Raw genomic sequence first — 20,912 nt, 5'->3', positions numbered from 1 at the left:
CTCGAACAGCCCAGGGCCTGGGTGCAGGCCAACGCCCGTCTGGCTCAGACCCCTGCGGTGTTGGGCCTAGGATTATGTTTGTGTACCTCAGTCTGACCGATCTCTGGAGCCCGGGATCAAGATGGCGGTGAGTCTCTCCTGACTGGCGGGCAGCCGAGTTCTGAAGTGGCTTCCGTGCAGCGAAAGGCTCCGCAGAACCGCAGTTGCTTGCCGCCCGGCTGGTCAGCGAAGGTCAGTGGTCGTGGGCGCAGGGCCTAACTGGACCCTGTGTCGCCTTGGTTCCACCGCTGATGGCCCTTCAGCTGGAGCAGCCACTGCTACCGCCGCCGCCGCCGCCGCCGCCGCCCAAGACCCCAATGTCTCCCTTTCTGTGTATACATTTTTACATATTCAAAAGCAAATCCTCCCTGAACTGAATATAAGTAACCTAATTGTACATTCAATTATTGACATAAATACACAAGCTAATTTTGGAATATGACCTTCAGCTACACCCCAAATGTCAGCACATTCTCAATGTTAAAAACAAACAAAACTGTAGAGAAGTCTGTAGTGGATTATTTCTTGGAGTCACAGATGTCATCATGCTCATTGATATTTCTAGGCGTAGCTCAGGGTGAAGGAACTAAGCTTACCAAGGTTCTTAAGAGAGTTTTATAATGAGACAAAAAAAAATGAGGGAATATGTGGGGAGTGATGCCCTCCAAGACTTCTACAGTGTTGGGAGGGAGAATGATGCTCTCCAAAACTTCTATAGTATTGTCTTTGAAGATTGAAAATGGCACCTGACTAGGGAAAAGAGGCAATGGTGGTAGATCTTGGGTACAAGTTTTCAAATAGAGCCAGTATCTTAAACTCTCTGATCAGGCTCTGTCTAATCATATGGGTCCTTAAAGGAGGAAAACATTTGAAGTTGTGGCCACAACAAGAGACATGTTTAGAGAGATACAAAGTCCCTGGCTTTGCAAATGGAGAAAGGAGTCAAGAGACACAGAATGTGTGTAGCTTCTAGAGGCTAGAAAAAGCTAGCTTCTAGAAACAGGGAAAGAGAGGCAATAACACAGATTTTCTATTGGTCCTTCAGACAAAAACATCACTCCAATTTGAGTACAGTTGAAACTTGTAGCTGACCTTTGACCAGGACAGTGAGATAATATATTTATATGACTTGAAGTCACTTAGGTCTGAAGCTACCCTAGAAAACTGGAAAGAGAGGAGGAAAGAGGGCATGGGGATCTATAAAAACTTATGATTTGGAAAGAGATGTGTGCAAATGTATTCAGGACTCCCAACATACTATAAATAACCAGAGTTCCTTGAAGAGACAACCAATTCAAGTGATGGTACAGAAAACAGAAAACCAGGGACATCTTGTCAGGGTAGTGATGAAGTTGTACTCTTGGGACGTCAGCATTCTCCAGTTCACAGGAAGTCAGATGGTTATTAGCAAAGGGTAAAACTTCACCAGGAAACAGAATTGTCACACAAGTAGGCTACCACTGAGTTAGTTACTAATGAAAAAGGGAGACAAAAACCTTTTGAGCAGGGTCCTATGTTGGCCATGCTAAACCAAGTGTCCCACGCTAGCAAAAGTATGACTGAATATCATGAGCCTGTGAACATGATGCTATAAAGTACAGCCAGCTTCACCTGGATTTAGCAGACTATTAAGCCTGAGTTGAAGCACAAGGAAACAGTAAGAAAAAAATGTTCAATGTGGTTTGTTAAATACAACCAAACTCACCTGAACTTTTAGCAAAAGAAAAAAGTCTAAAAAGACAGACCAATTGCATGGCTCAGTCATGTTAGCACTTGCCTTGCAGGCAGCAGGGCTTGGGTTTTATGCACAGAACCATGAAAAAAGTGAGGTGTGGTGGCACATGCTTGGATTACAACTACAGTAAACTCAGAGACAGAAAGAATGCTTTGAAAATCACTAGCCAGCCTCTCTAGCCCATGTGACAAAGTGCTGGGCCTTGTCTCAAAAGATGGTAAGGGAGCCTGGAAGATTCAGTGTTCACATGTCTGCCATGTAAGCAGAGAGCTTGAGTTTAAATCCTTACTACCCACATAAAAAGCAAAGTATGATATACATTTATAGTACCACGTATATAACCTCAGGACTAGAGTAGGAGGCAGACAGAGACAAGTGGCTCTCTGGATTCGCTGGTCTCAAATAATGAGGAGGATAGAAAGGGAGTAAGACATTCAACATCAACCTCTGGAAACCTCTGGTTTTCCTTTGGCTTCCACATCCCTGTGCATCTGTGCACACATGTGTGCCCATACAAATGCACATACAGAAATCCTAAATGTCACAGAAGGAAGGTTGGGAGGTGGGTACTAATTCAGTGACTCTCGAGTTTCATCAGAACCTCCCCAGGTGTTTTCAGAATACAGACAGCTGCTGGGTGCTTCTGGTCCTGAGGCCTCTCATTAGTGGATCTGGAGATAACTCCAGTGTTCTCATCTTTGACAGGTCTTCTGGTTGTCCTAAAGATAACAAGTCCCAGGGTAGCATGTTGAGAACCGATGTCCTGGATTTAAGAAGATTTGATATATTGTAGCATGTAAACCTCTACTGGATACAAGGGACACCATGGAGAATATTGGGAAAGCTTGAGGAATCTGGGTTGTATAATTAGGCAAAACTTGGCATCTGTGTTAACTTTCAAAGATTTACTAATGGGATTTCACAGAAACATGTTCTTATTCATAGGAGATGCTGACTGAAGTGTTTAGGAAGTGTGGTAGTGTCTGCAGTTTTTTTAAGTATCTCATTAAGATGTGTGTATACACATGCAGACTCAGAGAAACAGTAAATGTACCAAAATACCAAGAGTAGATTCCGGTAAAAAGGATGCAGACATCCAAAGTATTGTCCATTTAAATCTCCCACATGTAGAATTTCAAACAGAAAGAGGTTATGATGATAGTCCTGACACATGATGCTCATCACTCAAGGACCCCAGTAATAGTTGCTAGCTCTGTGTGAAGTGTCTGTGACTTCTCTCCTGATCCCTCTTGGACAGCCTATTTAAGCATTTTACTCTAACAATGACCGAGATCCTTTCAGGCCAAAGTGTTTTTCTTACAAAGCAATTAGTTGTTCAAATATCATTGAGATGGAAAACCATCACTCCCTCCTTATACACAGTCTCCTACTGTTCTTGTATTCTCTCTCTCTCTCCTCTCTATTTCCTTTACCCCATCCCGTTTTCTCTCTATTTTACTCCTACTTCTTCCCCTTTCCCCAAATGTAAGCCCCTGTTTAATTTAGACTACAAACTGCCTGACTAGAGCAGGTACCTTCTAAGTCTTGGGCCATGCCTTTTCACATCATTCACCATCTACTGAGGCCTTACTCTGCCTTCAAACAGGACAGGAACATTGCCATGGCTAGGTCTCAGCTCCTGGACATAGTGACCCAGTAGCAGAAGATAGGCAACATACAAACATTCAACATTAACTTGGACAAGTATATGTTATAAATTCAGATGTGAACAGAATGAAGATGGTAAGACGGGGCAGAACGGCGGAACTAAGAAATAGCCTTCATGTTATTATTCGCCGCTTTGTAGTCTAGGCTTATGAATTTTGGCAAGCCACAAGACTTACACTAAGGTCAGCAGTCATGCCTAAAATGAGGATGATAACTCCTGCCTGTCCTGGTAACTTACAGAAACCTAGTTACTGAATATGTATGATCCTTGCCAAATGATGGCATATCTAGGCATATACCCTGAAAGTTTATCATTTTTTCAGAAGCAATTTTGGAGCTGTCCTAAATGAATAACAGTGGAACAGGCTGTAGCAGCAAATTAGACCTTCCACATGATGCCTAACATAATAGTTGTTTCCATCTTTCCCATTCCCAACACCAGGACAGGCAGCTCCCTGTGTGTGTGTGTGTGTGTGTGTGTGTGTGTGTGTGTGTGTGTGGTTTCTGTGGTTAAGCTATCTCCTGCTTACTCCTCCTGTGGACATCAGGCAATGGAGATGGGAAGAATACCTAAGATACTTTTCAAAATCTTGGTCACCGATCTACTCGAAGCCCCTCCACTGACATTTCTTAGGCTAAAACATACTGTTCCTGGTCCAAGACTATCAAGTCTAAGTCAAAGCCTCCAAAAAGTAAAAGAAAAATGTGGATTCGCATGAGCAAAGCTTTCTTTACTATGATGAATAAGATTTCTTTTTCCTTCTCATCCTGCCTCAACCTAGGAAAATACAAGAATATCAAAGGTCATTTACATAAAATAGGACTCATTAGATATATGTCCTGGTCATCTATGTGCAATAGCAGCACTAAATAAAACTTTGACCTGCATAGCAAACCCGCACAGATCCTGGTAGGAAGCCATTACTCTTGATACACAGGTTGTGTTGAGCATCCCCCAAATCCAGGCTCTGTGAGGGTGACAGCAAGGATCCTGTGACCAGCAGTGTGTTAAGACCCAATCAGAGTCCTGCACATAGTGAAAATAAATATCCATTATAAAGAATTGATATTAAAAAATAATGTGTATGGCTGGGCAGTGGTGGCGCACGCCTTTAATCCCAGCATTTGGAAGGCAGAGGCAGGTGGATTTCTGAGTTCGAGGCCAGCCTGGTCTACAGTGTGAGTTCCAGGACAGCCAGAGCTACACTGAGAAATCCTAATAGAGAAAAAATAATGTGTGTGTGTGTGTGTGTGTGTGTGTGTGTGTGTGTGCTGAGTACAGGTGTCCTTGGAGGCCAGAAGAAGGTGTGTCTCCTGGAGCTAGAATTAAAGTCTGTTGTGAGCTGTTCAACATGAGCATTAGGAACTGAACTTTGGATCTTTTAGAAGAGTAACAAGTACTCTTGACTAAGTCATCTCTCCAGCCCTAGATTGATTCTTTTGAAACCCCAAATATAATTTTGCACCTTTTAATTGACCATATGTATTTAACAAGCACATTCCTGGAGCTAAAACTCTTGATGACAGTAACTCCAGAGTAACTCTAGGCTTTCAGGCTTTACCTAAACACTCATGAATACTTAAATCACTGATACTGTCACAAGCCTTTTAAGCTTTACCTTAGGATCAGAGTAAGCTAATCAATTAAATGGCATCTATTTTTAAAGCAGAAGTCACTAGGTACCTTTAAATGGAAATTGAGGATAGAAGCCCTAACTTCCAAAGCACTTCCATTAATTAATTAAAGCAATGAATCTGCAAGCTGGTAGATGGAAACAGATGTTCTTAGAAGCCAGCACGGGTGTACAAAGCAACAAACCTTTGCAGAGCAAAGCATATCAATACCCTTTGCAGAGCAAGCATAGACACAGCTCTATCACGAAGCTCTAGATTGGTGCTTCTTGACCTTCCTAAAGCTGTGACCCTTTAATAGAGTTCTTCATGGCAGTAGTGACCCCCAAACCATAAAATTATTTCATTGCTATTTCCAAACTGTAATCTTACTTCCGTTATGAATCATAATGCAGATATCTGATATGCAGGATATCTGATACGCAACCCCCAAAGGGGTCATGACCCACAGGTTGAAAATCGCTGCTCTTGATTCATCCTAGGTGAGGTAGTGGTGTTTGTGAACTGATACAAAGACAGTTTCTCATGAGCTAGCAAGAGGCCAGGGAACTCAGCAGAATCCAATTCGAGCAGATTAAGATGGCCTGATATGTAAAACACACTCAAGGGATAATTGACAGTGGTTACAATCAGTGAACTTTGGTAGAAACTGTCCAGCATCCCCACACTGACGCCCAGGTGTTCAGATTCCTGTGTTGTCTCCTCCCTCTCTTCTTTCTGCCCATCCTCTCCACTGATAAGTGACTTTTCCTGGCTTGTGATTGAAATGGAGTATTTGTGACCATTTAAAAGGCCTTTTTTGGAGAAGATGCTCGTTCTCATTACAACTATGAAAACAGTATGAAATACTATTTTAACAATAATAATATTAAAATATCATTATTAAATAGTATATTATAAATAGTAATAAAATGAAGAAAAAAATCTAAGGACCAGAGTACTACCACAGAACTATCATGGACCAGGTCCACTCTGCATTAAGGCTATACCAGAGGCATCAAGCCCTATTGAAAAATACACAAACAGAAGGATTGCAGTGTCTAAAGCAAAGGAAATGGTTCACTTTCCTCTTTAGCCAGTTGGTCCCTTGATAAACACAATGAATCTCTGAAGTGAGTGTTCTCACTGTACCAGAAGCTGAAAGGGTATACTCCCTCACATATCTTAGGGTAACTCAAGTGGCAGGATTCCCCTATGTCACATGCAGTTCTCTTATCTTTAAAGTCCTATTCAAATGTCCCTTTATCTTAAATGTGTCCCCAGCTTCCCCTGGGCACTAGTCCTCCCCGTCCTTTCTCTCCTCAGGTTCTGTCTACCACACATCCTTACACATATCCATACAGTCCAATCAAACATTTGCTCATTATTCTCATTCACATACAATCTCCCAGCAGCCAAGGACAAGACTGCTTTCTCATTCAGCTTTGAACCCTGACTCCCAATCACTGTTTTTAGAAGTCAGAATGTGGTTACAACACCTGGTGTGGTGAGTAAAAATTGAATATACAAGCACTTGAAGCTTTCTGTTCCTGTAACAGAAGGCCTAAAAGCTGTCAGAAGCAGCTGGGCAGTGGTGGCACACGCCTTTAATCCCAGCACTTGGGAGGCAGAGACAGGCGTTTTTCTGAGTTTGAAGCCAGCCTGGTCTACAGAGTGAGTTCCAGGACAGCCAGGGCTACACAGAGAAACCCTGTCTCGGAAAAAAAAAAAAAAAAAAAAAAAAAAAAAAAAGATGTTAGAAGCTACACACTGGCTATGGTGATTAAAAGTAAGGTTAATTTTTCATCTTAAAATAAAAGCTAACACACTAAAATAAATAAATACTCAATACCTATTTAAGAAACTGAATTCACAGCTTAATATTGACCCAAGAAGATGCCACCAGACGAAATAGCAAATTTAACCTGAGACATAACAAAAATTAATTTTAAATCTAGAAAACATTTCCAAAGGATTGAAGAATAATCATTCATTCAATTATTTTATGAGATCAGCAACTATACTCACACTGAAACTGTAGAAATATAATATTAAAATGATGGGATGGCATATCTCATGAACCTGCATGCAAACACCTGCAACAGAAGTCTGTACAGAGACTCTAGCAATATTTAAAAATACAACAGGACTGCATAAAGTTTATCTGAGAAATTCAAGGGTGGCTCAGTATTCAAAAGTAAATAGAACCTTACTAAACTAACATGGCAAAAGTGAAAACCGGACAGTTGATGTAGATAAGCTGACATTCAGTATTCGTTCACTGAAGACAACACTCTCCGTAATACAGGAAACAACCAACCAGCCTCAGTGGACTTAAGTTGACCAAAGTCATCTCCAGCACACCTACAGTGAAAGATGGCATGCTTTCTCTCCATCAAAAACTCCACGGGAAGCCCACTTTTAATGTCGGCTGTTCCGTTCACAAATCTGCGGGTTCCCAGCATGAATTTCCCGTGTGTTTGAGAGTAAAAGACTTGGTGTTTTTCCATGCACTCTTAGGCAGATAATTGCAGTTCCTGAGAACTTTAGCACCTAAGCTGGACTCTCCATATCCTCAGGGACCTGAAGAGCTGGTGATACCCTAAACAGGACCACACTGTGGTGACTGATGGGGGGATGCATATATCTTTCCAATAATAAATAATAAATCCCTAGGCCATCTGAATGTTACCATTAAAAAATTTGGGGGATTTCTCAAATCTAAGGGTGCTTTTTGTAGATGTCTCTTCTGCATCAGGCCTGGGGATCAAGTCAGGACACCTATGAAGATGCCCAAACCTAGCCATGTTGCCCGCTGCAACTCACCATAGTACCATTTCTTATTTGACTGCTCTGTGTGCGGGACTCCATAAAACATCCTCTCATGGAATCTCCAGGCCTGCCTGGTAGCTTTCGTTATTTCCAGCACTCAGTTAAGTAAGTAGCCGTGTATTCAAGGAGACAAAATATTACAGGGAAAACCCCTTGTTAGTTTTCAGTTACTCCTGCTTCTGCGTTATTTTCTTTTTCCAAAGGCCATTTCGGGGATCTATGGGATGTAGGAGGCTGCAGAGCGCAGTATTCTTGTGACTCCTGGCTTTTTAAGAGAGCTGTGCTTCATTTTATGATGAAATGTTTCACATACACTTTCTAGCTATGAAGACAAATCTTCTTTTCAAGGAGAATGTTCCAGAAAGACATTTCCCACAGCAAGGTTTACCACGGCCTTCCTCCTCCACACCCCCAGCATCATGACTCTCTTTCCTGATCTTCCTATGAGTAGCACACTGTGGTAAGTAGCTAATTGGTATCATCTCATCTCTTGCTCCTTTAAAACATCTTAGGAGGTAGTTCATGTTATTTTGCCTTCTTTCTTTTACAGATTGCTTATAAAATGGAAAGATCTAAACAAAATTCAAATCCATGAAGCCTTGGGCATAGTGTTTCCATTCTTCTTGAGGACCACCAAATCAGTTTATGAGGCAGTTTGTAAAAATCCTTGCCCAAAGCCTTTACTCCTTTTTCCTATAGCCTGCAGTTCAGAAATCCATCACATTTGAGGGATTGTCCCACTGATTCTGATCTGCTCTGAGAAAGAATAGAACGAAAAGGAGCCAAGTACCCCCAGAGAAATGAAAAAAGGGCACCCGTGTTATCTCAGCAACATGGTTCCTTGAACAAGCAGGCATGACAACACCAGCTGACATGCCAATGTGGACAGAGCAAATACATAAGCCCCACCCATCGATGAAGAGCTACAGGTGAACAACAGTTGCTAAGAGACTAAAAATCAGTTATCTCCATAGAAGAGGTATCTCACAGGTTGCCTAGTCTCAAGTGGTCAGCCCTGGATATGTGTGCATATGAGTAGTACTAACTGAACTCAATGGATACCCCCCAATCACTATAATTAAACAAGAGGTCATAAATTTATAAGGGGGCACAGAGGAGATGTAGGGCTTATATATGAAGTTCTCAAGGTTTCTTTTTTTTTTTAAGAGCCAATGACATTTCAAAACTTCAATTGTTTTAGGAATCTTCCTGCAAGCAAGGAAAATGAGTTTCCTAGGAGATTTATATGAGACACATATGCCTTCTGCTTTGGAGAGCCTATCTACAGCAAAATACAGGCCTTCTCCTGACCTCTCTGCTGCTAGTGGGGTAAGGCATACTCTTCAATTTTGTGGAAAGTAACTTCACCTTACCTTGACAGGCCAGTCCTTGGGCTCAGAATTTAAAGATCTTATCTTCAGAAAATAATGAAAATCAAAGTAAGAAAGTCAAACTGGTCATTAAATCTCTTCACTCTGGACTATCCAGGCCACTGTGGAAGAAGTAGTCTCAGCAATGAGTGGCCAGTTTCCATTTGACATGGCAAAGCTCTCCAATAAAGCAGCTTGCTGTTCAATGCATCTTCTTGCAAGGGTTGAGCTGCGCTAACAGAACCTAAGACCAGTGAGTAGAAATTAAGAGGCAGAGACACGTCCTCTCTGAGGAACTGTGGCCTTTTGTCACACCACTGGTAATCAAAGGTCTGAATCGCTCCTGCAGTAGAATATGATTTCTGAGACTGGACAGCTCTATTTCTTAACATTTTTTTTCATAATTCTTCAGCAACTAAAATCAGAGATGCAAAGTCACAGACTCAAAAGTGAGATATCTTGAGTTCAGGTCTCTCTATCTGAATATGTGCACCTGTAAAATGAGGATAAAGGTCCTGCCTAATGCCTAAAATTAATAAGATGTTGCATATAAGGGTCTTGGCAGTGACTCTCACGTACTGAGTACTTGAGTCCCTTAACTCTAATTAGTCTTCTCCCAGACATTTCCTAATCATAAAAGTCACATCATCTGCTACAGTTCTAGAAGCCAGTGAATTTTCATTAAGCTTATCTTAGAAAGGAAGAAGGAAGACAGCAGAGGTGTGGGATGGCAAATGGGACTCAGGGGACACTGAGCATAGGTGATGGTGGTAAGGTATATGACACTGGGTTATAAAGCGTCTGGAGGCTTCACTGGTGCAACTTGACACAGCATCTTCTGTTATAGGCACCCTGTTGCTGAGTGTCAGATTCAGAACTGAAATCTCAATGAGAATCTCTGACCTGGTGGTACCTGTATGGCCTCTGTCTCAACACAGAGCTTCTATGTTACTGAGCACAGTGATGTCACCTTGACTTCTGCTCCTTCCTCCTACTTGGATAGGTTCCCAGCACCTACATGGTGTCTCACAACTGCCTTTAACTCCATTCTGAGGGAACCTGAGACCCACTTCTGATCTCCAGGGACTCTTGCATGCATGCCATGTACATATATGTACAGGTAGGCATTGGGCATATATATAAAATAAATAATAAATTTTTATAAATCTTATTTAGAATGTCAAAGAGGCCTGCCCTTGGGTACCATTATAACATCCTCAAACTATCCACATCTTGAACTCATGTTATATAGAGGCATTTTGTTTATTTGGGATATTAATTATAGCTAAAGCTTCCTGTCTGGTACAACTCTATTGTTACTCTTTCTTCTGTAACCTTTTAAACAAAGACCAGAGCGTCGTTTCATGGTTTATTTTTTATCTTATTGCATGCATAGGTGCTTTTTTGGTGAATATAGTATAAAGAAAAATGCTGACAAGATGGCTCAATAGGTGAAAACACTTGCCACCAAGCCTTGTAACCTGACTTTGGTCCCTGCCACATACATGGCAGAAGAAGAGAACCTCCCCCAGGATGTCCTCTGAGTGCCACATGCTTGTTGTGGCACATACATGCATGCATAATTGAACATGGACACAAAGGAACAAACAAACATATAAATATAACCAAATACCTGTGATGAAACAATAGCTAAAAATCATGTATAATCATACCACACTGTCCAGATTTGGCTGAAGGATTTTAGGGTTTTACTTTCTAGTCTTGTTTTTAATACATGAAACATGAAAGTTTTCATTGCTTAACTAGTTTAAAAATATTTTCAGCATTGTTGAATGCTCTGTTACCCTATGCTCTGCCCATATGATGTAACTTACTGATTGGTTCTACCTCATAATGACTGCTATAGTAAACATTTTAGCAAATAAAGACGCTTCTAATGTACTCCCAGTTATTTTTCCTTAGAATAGACTCCTAAGGTAGCATTTCTGGACTCAATCAAATGTTATTTAGTCAAATGCATAGGAACAAAATGCTCTTCAAAAACAATGACTATTTAATTATTAATTTCTACATGATTAAAAAATTAAAACTTTGACATTGAAAACAAACTTACAAAACTTAGCTATGGACCCAACAGCACCAGGGTTGGAATTGGATCATCTCTGGTAGTTTAATAGTGTTTTGTGTTTGCTTATTATTTAGGATAAGCCTCATCCCATGATATTCACCCTCTGGTTTCCTCCTGTGCATTGTGTATCTATGTCCACCCAACAGTGGTGGTCATGGCTCAAGGGATATGCTCTATCTAACTCACCAGTTAGATGTGTTTACTCTTAATAACCTCATACCTGAGCTGGCTTGAGAATGATGGCTGTTCTAAGCACTATAGAGTCTTTTATGTACTGCAGAGTTGCAGTGTTCGAATGTTGTTGACTCATGAATAATTAAAATCATTATAGATAACACTAAGCATTTCTGTGTGTTGTGCATGTTAATAAAACCAGTGCATTGTCTGTCAGCCATTGGAACATCCCTGAAACACAAATGAAGCCAGTTCCCGTGTGAGGACTCAAAAGAGGAAGCTGGGGGCACGGTCACTATTACAAAGCTCATGAATGTGGTTCTAGAATGGGATGAGGTTTTATGTGGTGTCTCCAAATGGGACTGGAACCTTGCTTGGTGTTGTGGAGGAATGCCAAGAGGGAAAATAAGGTAGACCTGATATCCTTTAGCTGCTCAGTGTGAAACACCGCTAATGTGGACAGCAGTGCTGACAGTCATTAGCAATGTCAGCCGAGGTCCAGACGCTGTATTAAGTACTTCGTCCTTTCCCCCAACACAAGCTCTAGAAACCATTCTCCCCATTTAACCAGGAAGCGAGGCACATGGCCTCACTTCGGCTTAAGCCAATCAGGACTGGAGGAGCCAACATCAAATCTTGGCATTGAGTTGGCACAGCCCTTTCTAATCACTGCAGAGATTCCGTTACTGTTGACTACAAAGTGATAGACATTAAACATGTTAAGTCCCATGCTTTGATCAAAGAGGCAGACACCACGTGCCCGGTGACTTCAATGGCAGCATGTCTACTGTGAACAGGAGTGTAATATTGTTGTCCTTCACCATGGGATCAAAATGGCAGCTAAGGAAACAGGCATTGGATAAAGGCCTTGGATGAAAATAGCCAAAGGCAGTTCAAGTCCCATCTCCCCTACTCTGTAGTAGTGAGAAGTAATTAACATTTTTCTGTAATAAGATGATCACATATGCCATATATTAATATAGACAAAGTGTTTCACAAAACATATCTTTTGTAAGAACACAAAGATATGCTGCAGATATAATGGTTGGGATGTGTCATATCCTAACCTCCTCTTTTATAATGGAAGGAAAGCAACAATATTCAGTTATTCAGTTTCCTACTGATATGGTCCTGGGTAGTGAATGATAAATAGGCACACATCAGAAGGAAGTTGTCTATTAAAAAAAAACAATGTCATTCAGGGTAAATATATTACTTCTTCATCCTGTTCAGAATGTTGGAAAGACATGAGTAGAAGTAACTACTACCTTCAAAAAAACAACAACAACAACAAAAACAAGCAAACAAAAGGTGACAGTCACATGTGAAACATAATGGGACAGAGCGGCAGAATGCATGCAGATGCTCCTGACGAGCTCTTCCATTTGGGTGGACATCTTCTATCAATTTATGCAAGGAAAATATCTACACAATTAGTCAGAGTTCTTTTGCTTTTTCATATCACGGGAGATAGACATCTTGAGGGCCAGACCACTCAATCTGTGACTACATAGACAACACTAAGTTTTGAAAGGTGATTGCTGCTTTCTATGAAAAGTCTCAGGGTATCAGATTTATGAGGGGATGTATGATTCTCATCCTTCTAGCCTCTAGTCAGTTGTGGGAGTAACTATGGTCTAGAATAGAATAGTGGGTCACTTAGTGAAATGTCATCACTGGGGACTAGTGAATGGGCAGGGACAGGGGTGAGTACCATGTGGCCGAGAATAGGGATTAAAGTGCTAAATTCAAAAGCTCTACTGACAAGTGTATGACTTCTGGCTCTTCTTTATTGTTTGTTTTGCCTCTGTACAGTAGGGTAGGGACAATAACATCCACCTTCAAGAACTACAACACAGATAATGATAAAACAACTATCATGATATTTAGTAATCAAATTATGTGGTCAAAACATGGCTGGGGTTGTAGGTTTTAAGGGCTTTAAGAAACAGTGGCCCTTCACCTGCATAACTGTCTTTCCTAAGAACCGATAGTGTGTCAGGTCTTGGAGGTCTGGCAACAACAAACCAACTGTCCTCTCACCTCTCACCCACGCTGTGGCTCTTCTCTTTCACTTGGCAGAAACACAAACTGAGCGAGCAGGCAGGCGAGGCTTCAAAGACTGTGGAAGGAGCTCCAACAAGCAGTCTAGACAAGTTCAGAACGTAGGCTGCGGTGAGGATTGAGGTCAGTAGCTGGCAAGGTAACAGCTAGCCATGACCTCACTACCACATTTCTCCCCACTTTGCCTGTGAGAAGATAGAGGGCAAGTAGCCCTACTACCTTGGTTAGCTAGTTTAATGTCACAAAATGATGACCATCTTTGGTGCTAAGGTTCATGAAAACAAACTGTTGCTATTTTTTTTTTGAAAACAAAAATCATGTTAGAAGACATGAGGTCTGTATTTTTACATGTATTAACCCTGACATGTGCTTAAATCATTTCTAGCTTGTCTCCTGATTTCCTCACAGTGACCTCACACCTCAATATCTCCTGAAGAAGTTCCCTCTAAAGCATGCCATTGAGTTCCCTGACATGGGATCCGTACCTCCGACAAGTGGTTGCAGAAGAGCCTTCAAAACAAGCTATTGTCTGACAGGTTTCTATTTATTTCTACAAATGTGCGGCATTTTTCCAAATCCTCCTATCCCTGTAGGGGTGACATATTTGGTCTGTTTTATTTGGGAAGGGGGAAAAATCAAAAGCTAAATGTATCATTGGGGATTTTTGTTTTGTTTTTTTGTTTGTTTGTTTGTTCGTTCTGGTGGTCAGATGAAGCCATCTCTGGCCTTGTTTCTGTCTGCTGAAAGAGATGGCACCGTGCCTGGCCACGCCCCCTTCCCTTCAGCCTCCACACTCCAGCCAGACTCACAGCAGTGCTACAAAATATAGACTTGAAAAGTAATTAAGATATAAGTATTCCAGAAGAGAACACATGGTTATTTAAAGCTATTGGACAGCTTTCAAAAGGAAAGATCTATGAAATCCAAGGGCTGAGAGCCATCACGCTGTTTGCCTCCATTCCTCACATTAAGAATAGGGACTAATTATAAATCTCCAGCAAATATGACCTGGTAAAGAGTTTTCAAACAAAAGCCTGCACCGAACAGGATATCTGGCAGATCTGGGCACTTGTTTTCGCTAATAACCATTAAAGCTGTTCCTAGTAAAGCCTTTTACAGCAGCATTAGAAATATCAGGGTTTACGTTTTCCTTAATGAATCGCTGCACTGTGTTACCATTGCACCATGGTCTCCCAGCGGCTCCCGATCCTCGCTTTGTCTCCACAGTGCCTCTTTCCCCCCCTGTAACATTTCGTTTCCAATGACACGTCAGCCGTCTTTCACCAACCTCAAAGGAAAGTTGAATGCAGGCCTCACAAAGTTAAGCTGACATTTGCTCCCTTCCAATAAAAAATATTTAGTCCATTAAACATAAATACCTGTCATTATGATACATGGAGTGGGTGCGAGCCTCCCGGTTCCCTCTGATGTTTATTACATCCAAGCAACTGCAGTGCCTGCATGTTTTCAACTTTAGTGTATTGATTAAACTTTTAAATGGCTGCCATATAACCCAGGGACAGCGGGAAGATTAATTTGCGTCAATGTTCATCTGTAATTCATTAGCCATTTATTCTTTACAACCACATGGGCTATCAAGAAAATGCAGGCCATTTTTCACTCGGCACAGGCTGAGAACAGATTCCGAAATTTGTGCTGCATACAAATAAGTTCCCGGGGTCTGGCCAGTTAAACTGCTTGGCTTTTCAAAAGTTGAGGAAAGGAGGAGTGGGGAAGGGGCATGTAGACTCCTGGGGAGGAGGAAACGGGCATCTTCAGGCTTAACTGTGTTAGTCCTGTGCTTTTCTGTCCATGGACACTGTTTTTTTTTTTTTTTCTTTCAGTTGGATTAAAATAACGGAAACCTGTGTCTGAGCAGAGGCAATAAATAACCCAGTTGCTCTCTTCCCCATCCGCTCTTATCCCCAACACTTCTCTTCCCACCCCTACCTAATGTCTCCTAAAGTGCTGTTCCTGGCAGAAAACCTCAGCCAGTTGCAGTGAAGTAGAAAAGTGTGTAGCCTAGAGGAATCTGGAGCTGTCAAGTCAGGGACAGTGGCATTTGAACCAGCTCTTCCCCAAACAGTGGAATCTCAACCCTGCCTGGAGCTGGGAAGGTGCCCAGCTAAATAGCGAGTTTCCTGAGGGAAGAGGGAAGCCATCTGGCTTCTCCACATGCCCTCCTGACCCCCTTGGCAGAAAACAGACTACAAAGTAAAGGCACACACAGAATTAAGCACACCCCTGAAAGACCCTTCCACACACAAGGTGCTATGGGGAGAAAAGGAAAGATCTGTGTGTGCTCAGGTCAAGGCTGGAAGAAAGCACAGAAGGGGAATTGTTCTTCATAAGGATGAATAATTAAAGCAGAGAGCTTGCAGCCTGGGCCTCACTGTGCCTCATCGCTGGAACAGTGAACAGCAAAGAAATCAATGGTCATGAGGACATTGAGTGTGTGTGTGTGTGTGTGTGTGTGTGTGTGTGTGTGTGTGTGTGTGTAGCTGACTGGCAGTACTGGGAGAGGCATTGTGTAGATACTGAAGGCAAGAGTTGCCTGGTCTGTGGTGCCCACAAAAAAAAAAAAAAATCAAAGGTAATATTACATACTGGTAAGCTTTGGTAATCATATCTGAAAAAGAGCCTGAGTAGAGGAAGCCTTGGGGAAGATGCAGTAAATTGTCCATTTCTACCCTAACTGCTCAGGGTGCTTACAACCAGGGCTAAAAAAGGAGGTTGTCACAAAAGTGCCCATCTGGAGCCATCTTTACCCTAGCCCACACCAGGCTTAGCCAAGAGTCAGCAGCATAGGGATCCTTTGTTAGCCCCTTGGAGAGATGAGTAGGCTTATTTATCTAACTTATGGAGGTAGAGCTAAGAACCGAAGAAGATATATGCACTAGGGAACTTGAAGATCACTAGACTTTTTCTGGTCCTTGGCCCTGACCCTGGGCCTGTGATGCACAGTATATATCAACTTCATGCGCTGTTGTTTTTTTTCCCATGGTAAATGGTGTGCTTGTATCAGAGAAGCTCAGTAAATATTTGTAGAGTGAACCAACCCTACAATCTAAACAGAAAGGTTGAATCATTTATTTCACCCTTCAGCAATCCCCATGGACTGTCTACTTGGCATCACCACTCTAAACCTGGGATCAAGTGTGAGAACAAGGGAGGCTGCAGGCTCTTGTCAATGGGGCATTGACAATGGTTTACTTTTATGTATTTCGCAGGGAAGTTGGGGGTTTTCTAGACCCCCAAGACCTTTATAAGACCAGGGCTATGTTCTTTGTCTGGTCTTTCTCTAGGCAAATCCTGAAGGTGACAGTGTTTAAACAGTTTATGCCTTGGGATTTATTTGGATGAGAGTTAGGATGAAGTGAGTCTGAACTTCTCAAAACGGCCCTCACACTCATGCCTGTGGTACCTTCAGATGTCACGGATGCCACAGAAAGAGTCTGCTCTCCACGGGGGAGGATTGCCTTGGTTTGGCTTTGGAGATGGGAGTTCACAAATAATGCTCCTTGCCAAATGTGTGGTTCATAATTGGCCATGGGTCTGAGAAAAATAAAAGAAATCTATGACTGCTCCAATTATTCAGTCAAATACTGAGGACATCACATCAGCCTCACTCTTGCTGGGAGGGCATATTAAGGGGCTGAGATGGTGAATCTAAACCACAGACTCTCTCTAAATCACACAAACTCTTTCCTATCTCTGTGCGAAGACAAAATGAACACAAGAGAGGAACACAAGGGACAGGAAATTAGAGACAATTGTTCAACAGGTTTTTCCTCCTCAGATAATTCAAAAAAAAAAAAAGTGTATTGATGGAAGTCCAGGTTCTTGGCATATCAGCACTCTCACACAGGACATTAGTAACAGTCACCTAGACCCAAAAATGCTTTCCTATCCCCCATTTACTTCCGATTGTTAATGTCTACTCTAAGGAAAGGGTTCCTCAATGGGAGGGAAGCTATGTTGCCCAGATTTGAATTTCTGAGGTTTTGTTGTTATTAAGAGCACACAGTAAAGCAAAGCTGGAGGAAATAGCACATCCACATCGGGCGCTAACTGCAGTGATAACAGTGAGCCCGACCAAGAAATCTACAGAAGCACAAAACTGCTAGGTAGCCTGCAACACTACCTCTAATAGGACTGCCACCTTGCATTCCTATTAAATCATTGTAAGACAGGATGTAAGTCACAAAGGGGAATTAGAATTATTTGAAATAATGCCTATACTATTTGTCACATGTTTTTTGAGAGTTTAATTTTTTTGCTTTTAGAATTGGAAAAGGCTTAAAAGGTTTAGAGAGTGTGGAATAGATTATAAATGCTGTGAATGTTAAAATAAAAGTTTGGATAGAAAGGAGTCAGAGTTTGGATTTCAAGAGCCCTTGGGGGAAAAAAAAAAACAGATTTTAATAAGCAGAAAGGAAGAGAAAAAATATCCCTGGCCAAAATGAAAAAAAAAAATCTTAGCAAAGTCTGAGATTCTGTAGCTTGAATCACCCAAAGTAGACTGTTTGGCCTGAGTGAGTGAGGCCCTGGGAAGAAATAATGTCAAAGAAATAGTGCTGGATAAAAGCGCTTTACACTTTGGTTATGTCAGAGCATAATTATTTCCTTCCTACTTTCCGTAAGCCAATAGGTGCATGTCTTGCTTTTGAATCCTACCTTATTTCTTTCCAAGTATGAATCAACTGAAATTAAAAATGATGCGTCATATCAAAGAGATTGCTTCAGCTTGTGGTTTTCACCTTTGGGAAGTGATTCCATGTGTCATCTCAGTTAATAAATTACAAAAAGCAGTTGAGTTCATTTTGAGTAAAAAGAGAGTTCATCATGTTAAAATTTTTTAAAATGTATCCAATAAAATGGAGGGAATGAAGACAATGGAAAGCCGGCAGGTCACAGGCATTATTCTCCTTCAATATCAGCTCAGTGACAATTATGTGTCTTGTGTAGAGTATGGGTTATTAGAATGTATTACCATAAAACATGGGAAAAACTAAAAGGCAGTATTAAGGACACAAAGGCAAAAATAAAAGAAGTAGGTTCCATTTTATTTATTTTATATTTGGTTTATGTATGTGTTTGTATGTGTGGACTTGTGTGCATGTGTGCACATGTGTGTGTGTGTGTGTGTGTGTGTGTGTGTGTCCATTTATTGAGGTCACAGTGAGCATGCATGCATTTATACATGCTATGAGAGGAGGTCAGAGAACCACTTGCAAGATGATTTGGTCCTCTCCATCCTCCATGTCCTTCCTGTCTGTGTGAATATTTTTAAAATGTTAGTTTTAGTCTTCAACTCACAGAAATAATAGAAGAAAGGTTCCTAAGGACCATATGTTAATAAAAAAACCCACAGTTAATATAGAGACTGTACCCACTCATGATAGATACTTCACATGAAGCAGGGAGTAAATGGGAACTGGTTTGGAGCCTGACATCAATAGATGTCAGAAATAGAAATATTATGCTGATGTTTTTTTGTGAAAAGGCATAAACAATGATGATTTTTAAAAACATCTATAGGGCTGGAGAGCAGTTAAGAGCAATGGATGTACTTCCAGAGGTCCTGAGTTCAATTCCCACCAACCACTTGTGTCTCACAACTAACTGTAATGGGATCCAGTACCTTCTTCTGGTGTACATTCATAAAGAAATAAACATTTTAAAATATGTTTTAAAAAAAATCTAAGTTGTTCAGTGGTAGAGTGTTAGTGTGTGTGTGTGTGTGAGAGAGAGAGAGAGAGAGAGAGAGAGAGAGACACCTTGGGTCAATTCCCAGCATTTCCAAACAAACATGAAAACAAACAAACAAACAAATAAAATAAGTAAATAAATGACTGTAAACCTTCACTCCTTTCCTGGACATTGACCTCTGGCCTTCTCCCTGACCTCAGCCTTAGGTTTGATGACAGTGTGGAGCTTTAGAAGTAATCTATAGCAATTGGTGCAATGTTTGGCAGCCATTCTGCTTATCTGTTTTATGCTTTTATTTTCAGCATTATTCCCATTTTCCAGCACCATTCTCACTTTCTAAGGCATAAGCTTTTAATTCTTATGTGAATGCACCCATAGTAAATTCTTACCCCTGTATCCATACTGAATTATTAATTTGGTTGTCGTTGTTTCATATGCGTCCTTAAAGGAGAGTTTGACTTATTGCACAATTCCAAACTCTTTATCTCCCTTGGTGTCCTGATGACATCAGAGTACTGCCTCCTCTTTCATAGCAAGCAACCAACCAATCTCTTCTGCCTCATACCAATAACCAAGTCTTCTAGCAAGAGCCTGTTGGTAGAATTGCTTTGGTTTCTCTCTAGCTGTTCACAAAAGCATCTCTATGTCTTTGATGCCCTTCAAGTTGGATTCTTTCCTAATCTGGACCTTTACAAAAATTATACCATTTGCTCTACAATATATTGCCTATGTATCACCAGGTGGTTTAGTTTGGTTGGTTGATTTTGATTTTTTTTAATCAGTTTAAAGAATTCTCAGGTTCTATCTTCTCTCCTAAACTTACTTTCTTCTCCCTGAAACCTTGAGGTGCCAAATGGAAAATCCTCTTTAGCCTGATTTTCATCTACTCTTTCTTGCCTTCCACACCCTGGAATCTCTGGGTTCCGTTCTGTATTCTTTCTTTAGAAATACTTGTGAACTTACCAGTGTTTCTTTTTTATAATCAACTCTGTTTAGTTCAACAGTTAGTTTTTTAAATATGTATGATAATTTGGCATTAAAATATACTCATATTTTTCAGATTGAAAGCCTTTTTCCCTTCCGATTTCCTTATCTTTCTATTCTTTATCATTTCATACAGCTTTGTTTGAAAACCTGTGATCATTCCAATATTTGATACTATTGAGGGTTTAATTCAATGCTTTCCCTGAGTCTCCTGAATGTGACATCATCTTTACCTTTTTAAGATTAATTAAATTTAGCCAGCCTGTTCAGTAGCTTTCTTCCGGAAAGAACCTATGGTACAGATCACATCACTACAATAAAGAATTTAGACTTAATTAAAGGCCCATTTGTTAATTATTCCATATTCTGCATATCCTAGTATTCAACCCCATATTCCAATGTCTGGACTATAGACAAATACCTATTTTCTTTACTATTTTAGCTTGGTATTCTTAAACTTATCCTCTCTGATAATTCTATTATTTCTAGTTGAGTTAAAATGATATTAATTATTATTTTTCTCTATATGAGAAATATTTAATAAGCTTGGAACTCTAGTATAACTACAATATTTTCTAATATGTACATATATGTATGTATATGTATACATATATATGCATATATAATTTACTTT

At 40.8% G+C, this 20,912-nt stretch overlaps 1 protein-coding gene and 1 long non-coding RNA gene across 2 annotated transcripts in view; one reads left to right on the top strand and one right to left on the bottom strand.

Annotated features, from left to right (window-relative positions):
- The window catches only part of LOC127690514 (uncharacterized), a 70,493-nt gene extending 55,399 nt beyond the window's left edge, over positions 1-15,094 (top strand). Inside the window, exons 2-3 of the long non-coding RNA XR_007979156.1 lie at positions 8,208-8,345; positions 13,968-15,094. This is a non-coding gene — a long non-coding RNA (uncharacterized LOC127690514). The remainder of the gene's footprint in view (positions 1-8,207; positions 8,346-13,967) is intronic.
- The window catches only part of Lrmda (leucine rich melanocyte differentiation associated), a 1,035,040-nt gene that overhangs the window by 25,583 nt on the left and 988,545 nt on the right, over positions 1-20,912 (bottom strand). The window lies entirely within an intron of this gene.

The sequence above is a fragment of the Apodemus sylvaticus genome, chromosome 8 (assembly GCF_947179515.1).
Source record: "Apodemus sylvaticus chromosome 8, mApoSyl1.1, whole genome shotgun sequence".
Classification (NCBI taxonomy): Eukaryota; Metazoa; Chordata; class Mammalia; order Rodentia; family Muridae; genus Apodemus; species Apodemus sylvaticus.
This window is presented reverse-complemented; position numbering and strand designations above follow the sequence as displayed.